The sequence below is a fragment of the Thunnus maccoyii genome, chromosome 21, assembly GCF_910596095.1.
Source record: "Thunnus maccoyii chromosome 21, fThuMac1.1, whole genome shotgun sequence".
Classification (NCBI taxonomy): domain Eukaryota; kingdom Metazoa; phylum Chordata; class Actinopteri; order Scombriformes; family Scombridae; genus Thunnus; species Thunnus maccoyii.
In genome coordinates, this window is record NC_056553.1 from 25,282,032 (window position 1) to 25,298,479 (window position 16,448).

Below are 16,448 nucleotides of genomic sequence, written 5' to 3' on the forward strand. Positions count from 1 at the left end.
CTCACAGGTGCAATTTTTATTGATCTTTCCAAAGCTTTTGATTTGGTTGATCACTACCTCCTCCTTGATAAGCTCTATTCTATTCTATCTCAAAATGCTCTCCTCTGGTTTAATGCCTATCTTCATAATAGGCATCAGTGTGTTGTCTTTCAAGGTTCTCAATCTGATTATTTAACTGTTAATAAGGGTGTTCCACAAGGCTCCACTCTTGGACCACTTCTTTTCTCTATCTTTATTAATGACTTACCACTAATATGCTCAAATTGTCTTATTCATCTATATGCTGATAATACTGTTATATACACCTCTAGCTCTGATATATTACAGATCCAGAACTCATTACAATTCGACTTTAATCTGGTTCAAAAATGGCTTCATAATAACAGACTCATATTGAATAAGAAGAAGTCCTGTAGCATGGTGTTTGGCATGCGACAAAGATGCTCACATCCCTGTGGCTTTCATATTAATTTTGATGATGAATCCCCCCTTGAGAGAGTTGACTCCTTCAAATATCTTGGACTTTGGATTGACCCTGAACTCTACTTTAAGCCCACATTGATTTTATTATGAAACAAACATATGGTTGTCTGTGCTCACTCTATCGCTCAATTAATTGTTTTTCATTTCATATCAGAAAAAGAATAATCTCTCAGTTAATTTTACCTATAATTGATTATGCTGACATTGTCTATATGAACACTTCTGATACTTATCTTAGACCCCTAAATGAATTGTATAACTCTCTGTGTAGATTTATTTTGAGGTGCCCATATAGAACTCATCATTGCTTTATGTATGAATCACTTAATGGGCTGCAGCCTAAAACTAGAAGGCAGTTTCACTGGGTTCAGTTAATCTTTAAATGTGTTTATTTTAATTGTCCTTCCTATTTGAAACAGTCTTTGGTTCCATATAGATTTTCTTATTCACTCAGACATATACAATATCCCTTTTGTCCCCAGAATTTTTAAAGAAGTTGGAGAAGTCTTTTCAGTACAAAGCTCCAGCCGACTGGAATGATCTTCCTCTTTCTCTTAGATCTATTAACTCTTTTTGCTGCTTCAGGATTTCTTTATTCTGTCATCTTAAAACAACCTGTTCATGCTTTTAATTTGTGTGTATTTGCAACTAGAAGATGAATCGTTTCAAGTGCTCCTGGTACTGATGAAGCTGATCTGATTTTATGGGTCATTTCTCATTTCTTGTATCCAGTTTCTTATACGATTGTGGAGGGTTGGGGATGTGGGTGGGAGATGGTGAGAGAGCTGTCTGTATCTGTGTATTTGTAGTCTATGTTTGTTATGCAACATTGTCATTGTAAGTATGTGTTATATTCTGTATTTTGTGTTTTTTAGGACCCCCTTGAGAATGAGATGCTACATCTCAAGGGGCTATCCTATTAATAAATTCAAATAGTTAAGGGATTTCACTGCATCGCTCAAAGTGAGCATGATTCTCTGTAGTGATACAGAGCTACAGCGTCTCCCGAAATTTACAACTTAAGAGACAGGAGCTAGCAGAAGAAGGGAGGATAGTCCATCCAGGTTGGGCAGTCTGTTTGTATCTGAAAAGAAAAACAAAGTAGTTAATTTCCAAAATTGTACATTTTCTCTCCATGACTGCTGGTGAGAAGGCACAGGTTTTTAGTCCTGTCCAATGTTTCCTTGACATCCTTACGTCTTTAGGACAGAGATCATTGGGTTCATGTGTGTATGTGCTCCTGCACCCACATAGACAGATTGTTAGGCCAAAAGGAATCATAATGTTTTTGAAAGAACTAAACTTTTCTTCTTATATTCCTGGGATCATTATCCTACATAGATACTGAGAGAGACGCTGAGAATAAATTAGACATCACCATGGAATTTGAAAAATGTAAACTCTGACCCACAAGCTAGCATTAAAGAGTAAAAGAATATATATAAATATTTAAAAATATGTAAATGTATTTATTTATTATTTTTTGCTTTAATTCTACCCTTATTAAAACCCAATATGTAGAAAAGTATTGAAGTGGTACTTTTTTTCTTTAAAACTAAGCTTTCTCAGTAAATACAGAAATCACAATAAAGCATTATTATTACACCGAATAGAACATATTTCATGTTTTATATGTGTATATGAGCTATGCATGAAGAAATATACATTTTGTTTGCCAAACATTAACAGTCTGTCATGAACAGACAATGAAATGTACAGTATGTTACCCTACAGAGTGACATCTGACTCCCTGTTTGACCTCCAAACAAACTGTTATAAAACTCCAGTAACAGAAATACAAATGGATGTATTTGGGATTTAAGAGAGGTGTTGCTGTGTACAAAGTACTGTCAACACCAATCACAGATACAGAGCAGATGAAAATCCATTGCATTTAACCAGATAGGGGCCTATGAGACCAGAACAAGCTGAACTGATGAGTCATAATATTTAGCAGACTTCTGAAACATGTCATCAGTTCAAAATCATTTTAAATCATTCAAAAACAATTGTCATAAAATGAGGAAAAGTATCAAGGTGATAAAACAATGTGAAATTTGTCTTTGGAGCTGTTAAAGAGGACCCAGTGGGTGGGTTAATCTAACTGGGCTTTTATAGCCCAGATAAACTCGTCACAGATCCAGACAGCGGACGCGCTCTTGTTCATACTACATCGGGGTTTTATGTACGTATGTGCACGTGTGCAGTCAGTGCATTCCACAGGGGTCTGCACAGACATGGACCAATGACAAAACTGACATCACATGGAACCTTGTGGCTACACAGAAAAGTATAATTTGAGTTTAGATCTAATTAAAATAATGAGCTGCGTAGGTTGTCTGCATACAAGTATTATATGCTACTGATCATGAGTCTGTATCAGAGTTAAAGATAATTATTATAATTTCATATTGGAAAAGTTTCAGTTCACCGTTGAGGCCCAAAAAGCTGCCACACAAAACAACTCTCATTTACCTGAACAATAAAATCTGCAAGTCCTGTCTTTAAAATGAGAACTGTGTCCCCAACACCTTTAAATCGGTTCATTCACAGTAATTTGTTTCTAAAGATAAATGAAGGATAAACATGATTAAGATAAAATACACAAAGCTGAACCACCTCCTAAGGACGTAACAAAAAAAGTTTTTCAGAGAAGTGCATATCTGAGTGCTCTGAGGCTCACCACGTGCCTGTTGTGTGTGTGTCTGTAATTAGTCCATAATTACCAGTTGGGGTGTTTGACAGGAGAGAAGGTGAGTCTGGGAGACCTTTACCAGCAGGGCATCTGCAAATGAGACAGCTTCACAATTAACTAGCATCTTCTTCATTCCAGCTCTGCCAACTACCGCAGGATTTGCATCACTTTTTTAGGAGGCGTTGAAACAAGTCAACAGGCAGAAAAACTCAATTAACTCTCAGTCGCCTTAATCGTCCCACATAAAGCAAATAAACTCTGACCTGCTGCTAAATCCAGACACCAGGAGTTCTTCTTCTCATTAGAAATAAGAACAAAATTGATTTTTTTTTTTTTTTGTCTGGGAGTCTGATCTGATCTGATTGATAAACTTTAAAGGATAATATTTTCATTTTAGAGCTGCTGATCTTTGAATTCCAGTTCAGAACAGAGTACAGTCTGAGCTCTGCTGTACAATGCCAAAAGTCAGGCTCGGATCTTTGAGGACCAGTATGGTTTATTATTATGTGAATATCCTCAGCTGGTAATATTTCATATGTTTCCTAAAATACATAAGCAACAAAAGGACAATCTTCTAGGCAGGCATTTCTGCCAATGGGACTGAATCAGTCTTCAAATTCAATTACCATTTCCTAAAGCCTTATGTATAAAAGCTTCCATCCTGTGTCTGTGATACAACTAATGTTTCACATATGCTTAGCATAATTTAATGGAAACCATGGATGTCAAGTCTTGTATATTAATTTGGAAAACAATGTTGGCGTGATAGTACTACTAGTGATAAGACTCTGGTCTTATCTGGTGGTTCAATGACCAGCTGTAGCACTGTGACAGTCTGGTATTTTCCTGACCTTGAAATTTGCTTTGCCCATCTGTGTGGTATTTTGGTGTCCAGAGCAGCACGCATGGTGCACAGGTGGGAGGTGTCATTCAAATGATGCAGTGCAACATGAATGGCTGGTATCTCCATTAATCTATAAATGATTATGGTTGATTTTTTACAGTGTCTGTTGTCCACAGCTGCTTTATCCTGTATGAAAGCTTTTCCTTTTTGTCAGATTATTGGAGCTCATTGGTCCTGTGTATCACTGTCTCTTGACCATCTTTTTGTTTGTTTAGCAAAAGGTGTCTCATGTTTTATTCTTGAATGCATTATGGTGAAAACTGCACGACTGCTGTACAGGTTGTTGAATCTGGGGCTGTCCTGGCTGTTTCAAGACATTTGCTGACTGATGGCCTATAGTTTTGCTTTGACTTATCAAGCTCATCATACTATTTATACCTTTTTGTTTTAGATCTTGGTAGCTGAGTCTACTTGTGATGTTGCTTAACTGGAACCAAGTGCAGAGAGCAAAACCACACATAATTTCAGCCCTCAAAAACTTTTTTTTCTTTGCTGAAGTCAACAACAAGACAAGAAAATCTACAGCCATATGGGATTAGATTTGTTTCATAATAATTTAACAAATTTTCCCAGGAATCAAACAAATAAACAAACTGAAAGTGAATAAAAATAATTTGAAACCAAAAAATGGCCTCAAAGGCAAAACTCCATTTGATTGCAATATTCTCCACTTTTCTGTCACTGATTGAGATTTCTCTCTTGGTGTCATTTTGTCAGTGTCACTGCTGAATCATTCAGTTTCAGTTCTGATACTAAGCTCTGCTGTGGCTGGATGTTCAAGGGCTGCATCCTCATTGCTCAGTTACTTTTTGAGGAGCAGGTCAATGTCCATAGTCTGTGACCAAGTCCAGAACTGAAACTGAAAAAATTGATTTCATTTTTTGCTTTCAAATTTCAAATATTTTTATCCACTTTCAATTTATTTAGATTTTGTTTGATTCTTAGGAGGATTTTGTGAAATTATTAGGTATAAACAGTATAGTGAGCTTGACAGGTGAAGCAAGTGACGAGGCTGATCAGTCAAAGCAAACTATTGGCCATCAATCTCCTCCAGCAGGTATCCTGCCCACCAGCTTGAATGTCAGGGAATGATGGAGACAGGGACAGCTCCGGATTCAGCACCATGGACAGCGGTTGTGACAGCAAACACTGTCGTATCACATCAAAATACAGAATATAATTTACAACCTGAGATGCTGTAGAATTATGGCTGAAATAGTGATGGATTTATGTGTTGATATAAACAGCAAACTATTGCCCATATCATATTTATATTTTGACATCAGGATAAGGATTAAGGAATTTAGGATAAGGATTTAAAACCATTATACTTTTAACAGAAGTTTTCTGCTTGCTAACGGTGCCTGGATATATATATATATATATATATATATATATATATATTTTTATCTGTGACCACCTCTTTAAATTTCAAGAGCATCTTATGGTTCCCTGGACTTAATGCCTGTGACACTCTCTCTGCATCTTTTTTGTGTTTAGAGGCATTTCTTTTCTGTAGAACTACCTGCAATGCTTCTCCCCAAACTGCTTCTATATGAGTAGCATTTGTTAGCAGGAAGAACATGTGAATTTTCAAAGCTTGACTCCCTCATGCACTAGGACGATTTATTCTCTTTGTGCACTCAGCCCGACAGATATGGGGAGGGGAGGGTATCTCTCAGTCTTCAGGGGAGAGGGATTCCTTTTGTGACTTTATCATAGATTTACCAATATATGTGACGCCATGCTCCGGAGGTAGCACATTTATTCTGTTTGTTTTATCTCTCTTTTAGACGCGGCATCTTTGTTCTACAGAGGAAGGGCAGATGGATTGATCTGCCGAGAGGGAGAAAAGAGGGAACTCAATGCAAAGTCCCACAGCTGTTAGAGAAAAAGATATTTTCCTTCCATGAATAGAGGATGATAAAGATGTGAGAAGGTTATAGAGGGATGGGGATTTCTCTGCTACAAATGCCTTTACACATTCTGTGTAGCACATGGCATTCACACTGCAACGTTTACACATCCAGTCCCACAGCAGTCCCTTTGTATATACACATAGGAGGTTCAAATTTCACATTTCAGAATTTAATTGCCAATATATACTGAATATTAGAGGCTTCATTTCAAAAATAACTATCAGATATGACATTTAACCTTCTTAACATAGCCTTGGGTCCATCATTATAAATGCATTATGTGCAGAAGAGTATTTTTCAAAATCACAGAACCTTGTTTGAAATTCTAGTGGAAATACTAAATACAGTTTGTCAGGCTGAATATAAAATAATCATCTATTATTTACAGCCAAAAATCTTAAGTGTGGATATTTCACTCCCAAGTGGCCTCCCAGATCACTGTTGATGTTTATAACTCCCAGATGAGTTTCAGAACATCAACAGTGAGCTGTTGCTTTATGGGGGACTATAACAAAATCATGGAATGTACCTTTATGCAAATTTATTTATGAGAATACATTTTTGCACTCTGTATATCAATGCCATATGCAGTTTTTATGCTCTATGTGTTTTTCCATTACTTTGTAAAATGAAAGAAATTGGCATAATAATTATTATCAGCTGATTTTAGCTAATCACAGCAAACAATCACCAAGCATGTGTAAACCCAGGCTGCTGGGAATTTAAAGCCCACCTCCACTCAAAAATGTTTTGATTGGTTGATTAATTGATTGATTGATTGATTTTATTTGACAGTTTCATTTTAAAAATACCGGCTCTGCCAGGGCATTGAATACTTACATAAAAGGAAAAGTCAAGATAACACAATAAAGCCCTAAGGCTTATTTCTGTTGTGGTCCCTTTCGGGATGGAGGGTGTGCAGGGGAGGGGTCAGGACGGCATACCTGACATGGCAAGAATGACACAAAAACATTAATCAATAAAACAATACAGTACAATGCAATACAATCATCACTGGTGCTTACACTGTCACTCAGCAAGTTATTCACTGTATTAACAACATCAATCTCTACCTCAGTGCCTTGTTGGACAATGCCTGGCCCTACTTGCCACTCAGTCAGTAAAACTAATACAAGCTCTGTAAATCAGAAATAAATACATCAGTATATCAACATTACTTCACAGCCCCTTCAGCAGATTATATACAAGTCTGGGTCTGTACATGATAATTACAACAAGTAAGCTACATTAATGCAAAATCAAGAAAATAAAATAAAGACATCCTACTTTCAAAATATCCTACTGTCAATAATCTCTGAGCCAATTGTTATTGTTGCTTGAAACTTCCCAAACTGCTTATGATTTTAAGATTTCCTGCCAATCTATTCCACAAATTTATTGCCATGTACAGCAAAGTTTCCTTCCCCAGGTTACTTAAACATGGGAGGAACAAAATCAGGGGAAGTGTCCCTGGTGGAATGGTTGTGAATATCCCTCACTTGGATGAAATAATTTTTTAGGTATGGGGACAGCAGGAGGGACAGCACCATGCACAATCTTATGTACAATGCACAACTTGATCTGAGAGACTCTTTTCTGTTCTTTCAACCAACCATCCTTTTGTTCCTTCAGTTAGATGTTGTTCTCTTCTCTGTGCAGAGTGATGTATGTGCAGAGTTTGTTTTCACATTTATCTGCTGAAGGAAGACAGTTTTTCTGTTTTTTCTGTGTGGTTTAGTATGTCACACCTATATGTGATGTGGAAACTTGAGGCCTCCAGTGTCCAGCAGTTCTATTTTTGATTGAAAAGTATTTGCATATTCATAGATTCTAGATTTTTAAATGAGGAAGAAGGAGTAGATGTTATTTAATTACTGGGTAACTCAACTTTTTATGTGGAAGTGGAGTATTTTTATATCTCATAACACATGTCTGCGTCAGGGGATCTTTAAAAACACTCTTATCTTATACAGCTGGCATTACAGGCTTGTTCACCACAGTTGACAAGTAAACAAACCATTAGGTCAAACACCAGTTAACAAAGTGATACAAGATTATGTTCTTTACATCACTGTAAGAAACCAGTGACTGGACCATTAAAAAAGTGCAACATTGGATTGCTACAACTTGATGGACACATTAGAAATGCAACTGGAAAATGCCAAATGTATGGTAAACATAACCTAATGTTGAATATTCCTGAATAAAATGCTACTAATGAGTAATGGGTGAACTGAATGACTTGTGCACCCTAGATTCCAAATTGACAAAAGAACCAAAAAAAAAAAAAAATAGATCAGATGATACTGATGATGATATGATGTAACATATAGTTTTGCATTCACAACAACATTTAAGCCCCGCCCCTTTCACCTGACCTTCTGGTAATTTTCATACAGTTCCTAAAATATTTTTTATTGGACCTTAGCACAGCATTCAATACTGTGTACCACCACAATCTAATCCACAGGCTAAATCACCTGATGGTGAAAGGTTCTCCTCATATCTTACAGATAGGTCTTTGTTAGTCTCTGTAGGTGAATTTTTGTCGGACACTGCAGCTTGGGTCTTGGGACCCATTTTATTCTCCATATACATGCTTCCATTAGGACAGATTATCAGCAGTTTGAGCAACATCTCCTACCATTTGTATGCTGATGACATCAAGTTGTATTTTTCATTTAAACCTAATGAGGTTCACAAACTCTCTGTACTGAAAAACTGTTTAAACGCTATTAGGAATGGGATGGCAAATCATTTTCTGCAGTTAAACGCAGATAAAACTGAAGCCCTGATTTTTGGTCCTGATAATCTTCACTCATCAATCAGGCAGAACCTTGTTGCCTTATCCTCATCTTGTCTGTCTTCTCTGTGTAATCTTGGTGTAATTTTTGACCAATCCATTAGTTTTGAAGCTCACATTAAGACGCTGACTCGATCGTTTCTTTCACCCGAGAAACATAGCCAAACTCAGGTCTGTTGTGTCAAGAAATAAAACGGAGATGCTAATACATTCTTTTATCTCATCACATTTGGACTACTATAATTCTCTTTTTACCTGCCTTAATAAATCTTCCATACACCACTTACAAACTGTCCAAAAGACAGTTAACAAAATCTTTGACTTTTAACAAAATCCAACAGATGGTCACATATTACACCTATTTAACCACACTAGCACTGGCTTCCTGTTAATTTTAGAATTCATTTTAAAATTTTGGTGCTCACCTGTAGAGCCCTACATGGCCAGGCTCCACAGTATATTATGGACCTTGTGCACCTCTACACCACAAGCCAAGCTTTTAGGTTTTCCACCCAGGGTTTTCTAAGTGTACCTTGGACACATTTTAAGACTCGTTAAAATTGTGCTTTCCAGCCAACAGCCCGTAAGCTTTGGAATAGTATCTCAATAAGCTTAAGGTCCTTGGATACTGTGGACTCTTTTAAAAAGCAGCTCAAAACCCATCTGTTCAGACAGGCATTTGGGTAGCATGTGGTACTTTATGTTTTAATTTGTCTCTTATGTCTGTTCTCCTCGTATATTTTATCTGGTGTCTTTGTTTTTATTTATTTTGATTTGATTGTATTTGATTTTATTTCTCTGACTGCGAAGCACTTTGTGACTGGTGTCTGTGAAAGGTTCTATATAAAAAAACTTTGCTTGCTTTGCTAAAATATAGAAATGGATACAAGTTCATGTTACTGATTGGACACAGTGTCTAGTTGTTTATCTTAACTGGACAAATTTACTGTTCTCTTATTATGGTCATCCCACAGTATAATTTCCTGGCACGCTCCAGAAAGAAACATTCAAATTTTTCATGGTTACCCTAGAGGCGGTTCAGGGTTCAAAAGGTGAAAAGTTGTTGTCTGAGCCACATTGCACACATTAGTATCCAAGGCCCTCGATGTGGTAAATCGTGTGTTTAACATATTACTTCCTTCATGCTGTTCTTCACGGCTCGGAGGAAGGCGCTGTGCGCTTTTGGTATTTTGTCAGCGCTGTGCATCAACATAGCCATAGCTGTAGGAGAGCACTCTGAGATGGTAAATGTGTGGTTCTCTGTTTCTGAAGGGGGGGTGGCCTGCAGGGAGGGATGGATCAACCAGCATGACACACATCATCTCTAGCTCTCCCTTTCTGTCTTGTTTCCCATCAGCCACCATGGTGTCATCTCTCCTCATCACTTCACTCTGCAAGGGTGAGAGAAACAAACTACTGCTTCTCTCATTACAGCGGTTCAGTTGCCCTTTTGTGTTCTTGCACGACATGGCTATATAATTGAAATTCCTCCGTTTGAATATATGATATATACTGTCAATGTTACTTTACTTACTTTAAAAAATGTATTTACTTTTTTGTTGTGCCTTTATCTTTTCAAAAATTCACAAAAAAGGTAGGATCAGGTATGAAAATACAGTAACACTTATTAGCCACTAGAGGTGGAAACAGACCTTCACCACAACTCCTCAAGTGTCCGAGAACATCGAGCAGATCCAGAACATGCATGTGTGCATGTGTGGGTGTTCATGAGCATTAACACATTTGACAGCAGTGGCTCTAACAAGGACTAAAGGGCTAAACAGTGGTATAAATTCTTTTATCTTTTCGACTCATTTCATTTGCTCATTAATGTGCACAGTCTACATTAATATTTTTAGCTACACTGAAATAAAATGAAAGCTCTGCCCTTTATTTAGTTGTTGCCATAGTAGATCATATTATCAGACCTCCACTGTTTTGGACTTTTTCATTTTCCATACACGCTTTAACTCAGGCTTAAGTTGACTCACCTGACCTGTCCTGGAACTGAAAACTCCTGAAGTCAACTCAAACTTCAGGGTTAGGTTAAGAGTTTATTAAACCAGAAGAGGACTCAAGTTGCCAGGCGATACAGACAAACAGCCTCACACCAACAGGCAATTCACCTGACCTGCATGTCACAGAGAAAACCAGAGTCGATTGTCCTTGAACCCAGCACCTACTTGCTTTGAGACCACAGTGTTAACCGCTGAGCCATCATGCAACCTGCACTGCCCTGCTGCAATTCAGTTTAGCCAACTTAAAAAAAAATAAATAAACAAACACTCAAAAACATATTACACCTACAGTTTTCTAGTTTTATGGATAGTTTCATTTTTATGTGCCACCACAGCCCAGTATCCCAAGAAAAACAAAATAAGGGTGTTTAGGTCAGGGTAGTGGATGAGCATGTAACGCATCACACTCTTCATGCATGACACCAAACTCCACATCCTGTCACAAACCTGCATTTTTTTTCAATCTTAACCATAATCTATCCTTAACCATAATCATATTGTAATTGCCATGCACAGATATCGTGATTAAGTAATTGAATGAAATCACTGAAATCACTGTATTATGTTTAACTGTATTCCAGTTAAAGTTAAAGATTGTTGAAATCATCCTATAACAGTATAATAGTGAAATCAAATTCATTAAAATAAATAAATATGATGTTGAATCATTTAATGAATTTGTTGAACAACTTCAGAGTGCTCCACCTGAGTGACTGATGTGTTCCTTTAGTTCTAGCAGCAGAGCTGTGAGCTGAGCAGGATGAGTGGAGTGTGGGGCGGCAGCAGCCTCCAGCAGTGCACAGTGGATGCTGGGGTACTTGTGGAGTTTCCTCCTGCAGGGTTTCCCACCGGCTCAGGGGTCATTGACTCCACAGCATTGACTGCAGCTCTTTCCACACTACATTGGCCAGCTCCACTCCACTAGGCTAGCTTTCCTCTGTGCAGCACACACACACACACAACCACACACACATACAGAGAGAGATTGGAAAAAAAAACAAAGCAGTAGACATAAAGGCAGAAAGGAACACAGACTAGATGCACACAGCAGAAAGGATAAAGGCAATAAGAGGCTAAAGCACAAATACAACAAAGCTGCACACAAATACTCCAGCCACACACACACACACACACACACACACACACACACACATCTTCTGTATATATGCATATATTTGTATTTCTACATTTGTGTGGACCTCCCATTACCTTCTGTCATACTATTGCTCTAACTATAATCATTTTCATCAGTTGAAAAACATCAATCTGTTGAAATGCTTCTCTGTTTATCTGTTCAGATATTAAAAAAACTGCTGTGCGAACCTTTCAGAATGACAATCATGTTCCAGCCTTAACAAATGTCTTATGTGTTATGTCAACTGGGCAGTGTTCAACATGGCAAAGGTAACGAGAATGAGGTTGCAAAGATACAAGGAGAGCCATGTTTTTCCACATGGCAGCCTCAAAACTGTGGGTTTACCTGCTGTTCTCATGGACTACTCCCTGAGAGGTAAAGCAGAGGAACACTCAGGTCTGTGGTGGTAAACAATAGTAGTCTCTACTGGTGAACCAATCCATTTGTATAGCCAATCACTTGACATGACCAAAGCATAGACTGTATATAAAGTTGGATGTTTGATTTTTGGTTTGATTTGCAGCTTGTGCTCAGCACACCATCTTTTCCATTTGGAGCCAGAACCTTCCAGATAAGGAGTGCGGGGTGTTGCCTTTCACACTCTGGAAACACGCACCGCTACCTTGGACCCAAGCTAACGCTAACTTACTGAGAACACACTTGTGTTAACATTAGTTACTTTAACTAAATCATGCTAACAGGGCAGGTACAGTAATCAAGTTATATTAAACTTACTAAATAATGCGACAATAGTCCAACTTTAGTGCCAGTTCTGGAGCCAGGGAGAGCAGTAGTCAAGTCTTTAAATCTTATTAATGGAGCAATAATTTCCAAAATGACCACCAGCAAATAAGACTGCTTATTAGAAGGACAACATTTAGTGATTGAGACCATAATGACTCATTGGAAAAAAAAGGTTGAAGGTTAGTATTTCTAGAGAGAGCTTTAGACTTTTTGAATGGGAGTAAGTTGGAGCATCTAGTGGCCAGAGGTGGTACTTTAAGGTGGATTGGCTTCAGCATCAAGCCGTGGTAGTTGCAGCTTATGTCTAATGGAAATGCTGTCCATGTACTAATGTGTCAAGAAACAAGGCAATAACAGAATTTGTTTCAGATAGGACTCTGCTTTTACACAAGTATGCTGTTATTACATTATTGTAAAGGACACAAGCTTAGGATCAGCCTGGGGAAGGGAAGCTTGTCTGTAGAGAGACAGTCTGTTCAGCTTGCTCTGGAGTCCTTCAGAGATATGAGCTGTGAGTAGAGATTCAGCTGATTTTGTAAGAGGATTCTATCTTTATTGAAGGTAGCATGAAGAAAATGGGGGGACCATCAGAACTAGTTGCTACTACAACCGGGAGGTCTTCTGGCCCTCGATGCGAAGATATTGTCTTAGTCAAGGCAGACTGTTGGGGCAAAATTGGTTTTAGCTAAACTTGAATCGGAGCCTGAATTACCTCCCTTACTGTCAATGCTGAATGGCACATGACCTTTCTGTCAGAGTGCTCTGCACTGAGGCAGGTGAAATGGCCCCGATGTGGGGTCCACTGTGGAAGTCACAGAAGGACAGGAGGGGTAGATGGAAAGCTGAGTCCAACAAAGCCATCCTTACTTCTCATAGCTGTCAAAGTGGTTGATGAAAAAAAGTAGGCACCCAGTTGGACAGATGACCAGTAAGATAATAGGCAGGCCATGGTGGAAGTAGGTTCATATATTTGAGGCTCAAGGCAGAAAACAAAAAAATGTATCCCTTGCACTTAGTTATCGCAGAGTTTATCTCTGAGAGGTGCCATCAATTATTAAATAAAAACTGCTATATAAATAATGGCAGAGTCTCAAATAAGAGCTTGTGGAGGCCAGGTACATAACATTTAGGAGGTGTGAAATAAACTCTAATGGCTCACATTGGTACATTTAACATTATGTACAAAATTCAGGGGATGTAAGTGTGAGACAAAAAGAAAAAAATCCCCTCAAATCACAGTGGAAATTTCCTTTAATCAGGTGTCGAATTTTCAGTAGGTGTAGACAGCACTGCCAACTTCTTTTCGAATTTCAGGGTGCTGTTTCTGCCAAATACACCACAGGGTCAGGCCAAGGGAGTAAATATTCAACGCTCCCCTGATTCAAGTCAATCCACCTGCTCTCCCTCTGTATAAATGGACCATGCCAGCACCATCGCAGAGTGGTCCATTTTCCTGGTGAGGTAACCACTTCCATTAGTGTTCATCAGCCTGGCCTACCGAGGGACCACTTTACTGACATCTGCTTTATGCTGGCATCCACACGCTAAAAGGCAAAATGTTCCTGTAGAGAGAGAAACAGAGAGACACCCTCTTGGCTCTATGGCTCCATGAAAGAGTGCCAGGGCTCCATGAGTATTAATTGATGGCTTTTGGGGCACATGGGGGTGTAAAAGGCTTTTCCTGCAGACCAAGTTAAAAATAATGGACTAGCATTTGGTTATGCTTATATTCTGTTTGGCTGCTGATAATGTTGTTCTTTTATATATAAAATTAACATATCATTGTTATTCATTTGTAATATGAGGAATATGATTACATAACTTTGTAGAAAAATGCTGTGTGAAAAATTTAACCTGAACTGAGAAGAAGTATGAAGAAGTAACTGAGGATGCATTGTTGGGTTTCTGTAGGGAGTTTTATTGCACTGTTGTCTAAATGTTGTTTCAAAGGCTTTCTCAACAGGACTACATTTCTAAAGCTGCATTAATTCATTTTGGCCATCAGGGGACAGAAGAATTTTCTCAATACATACAATATTTTGGTAAAAAAATGTCCTATTCACACATCCAGCAGACATGGAACTTTAGTATTCATTTGGAGTAGTGTTTCTGTCCACCTGATTAATGTAATGCTGCTCTCCTTTCAGCTTTGTTTTGGTCTCTGCTAACACTGGGAAAAATGTCTGGCTCTTTCGATGTTAAATGCTCCTCTATGTTCAGCTAGTCACTAACTTTGTTTGTCTGCTTTTGATGCTGGACAGGTGGTGTTTTCAGCTGCTGCATATTTGACTTTCTTCAATAGCTAGTTGCTAATCCAGCGCCGCAGCACGGATTGCATGTCAAGTACGCTCTGTGCAGTGCGTCGGGGGTGTGCCAAGCACACTTTTGGGAATTTGGTGGCCAGGCTTGCTAGGCACACCTGTGGCATACAGAGTGGAAAGAATACATTATCATACATTATAGGTGGGCGTATTAGAGGCTTTGACAATCACTGTCAATAACATTCATCGCTTTCATCCCCTTTAAACAAAGGGCTTTCCCTGTCATGACGCTCTGACAGTTGGAATCCTGTGGTGGGTTCTCCTCAGAGGAAACTTTTTACTGTCCAGGATCAGCAGACTTACAAATATACAACTCAAATATGCTGCAGAGAGCTTTCTAGGTTGAATGCATGTTTCTGGACATGATGATCTAGCAGTCACCATGTTTTCCCTTAGTAATAGTGCACAATTTTATTTGACATCACAATGATCCATACAATAATAATCTGCGGTTAAATACCACCAAGTGACATATCTAAAATGAAATTATTGAAATTATTTTTTAAATTAAATTCAGTTAGATTTGACTGTTTAAATGCAAAAGCGACAATCTGGAAATGCTTGTTTAATTCTCATATTGCTCCATAACCTGGCTGTTAGATTGCAATTATTCTGTTGATGATCTACATATCTACTAAAAACACATTATAAAACCACTATGAAGTTTAACCTCTATCCATCTTGTTAGTAATCAGCACATGCCTACCTGTATTGTAATGAGAAATACAAAGCTCCAGGTGGTACTTTGGCCAGAGATTGGCACGCACAGTTGTTGCAGCCATGCCAGTTTTCAACATGTCAGTTAATTTACACTGCACAAGACTGACAGAAGACTGACTCTTGATCAGCTCCCACCTCGCTGACCAGCTCTCCAGTGCTGGGTGCATCCCTTGGGACAGGTCACTCCCGCAAGAACACACCAGCAGCTGCTGGTCTGTCTCTCTCTGCTCAACATGTCATAAAAACAGTCCGCTGCTTGATTCTTTCCTGTATCCAAAGATGGAGTAATGAAGATTCTGGATAACTGTCTGCTGGATACAGTGTGATCATTTCTGAGGATTTTTTTGTCCTTCAAGAAAGGGTTGAGTTTGGTCGTGCTATATCACTATGTAGTGGAAAAAATTCTTCAATATTGAAATGATTTTGAAAATCCTGACAATACTGGAACATTACTTTCCATTACTAACATACTCCCCAACACTGCATACAATGATGATGATAATATTAATAATAATAATAATAATAATAATAATAATAATAATAATAATAATAATAATAATAATAATAATAATCCAGAAGATAAAACAAGTGAAACTATTAAAATAAACTTAAAATCAGCAGAACAGAGCTGTATTATATAAACAAATAAGACTAGTTGTCAGGTGAAAAGGCAAGTCTGTAAAAATGTGTCTTAAGACAGGATTTA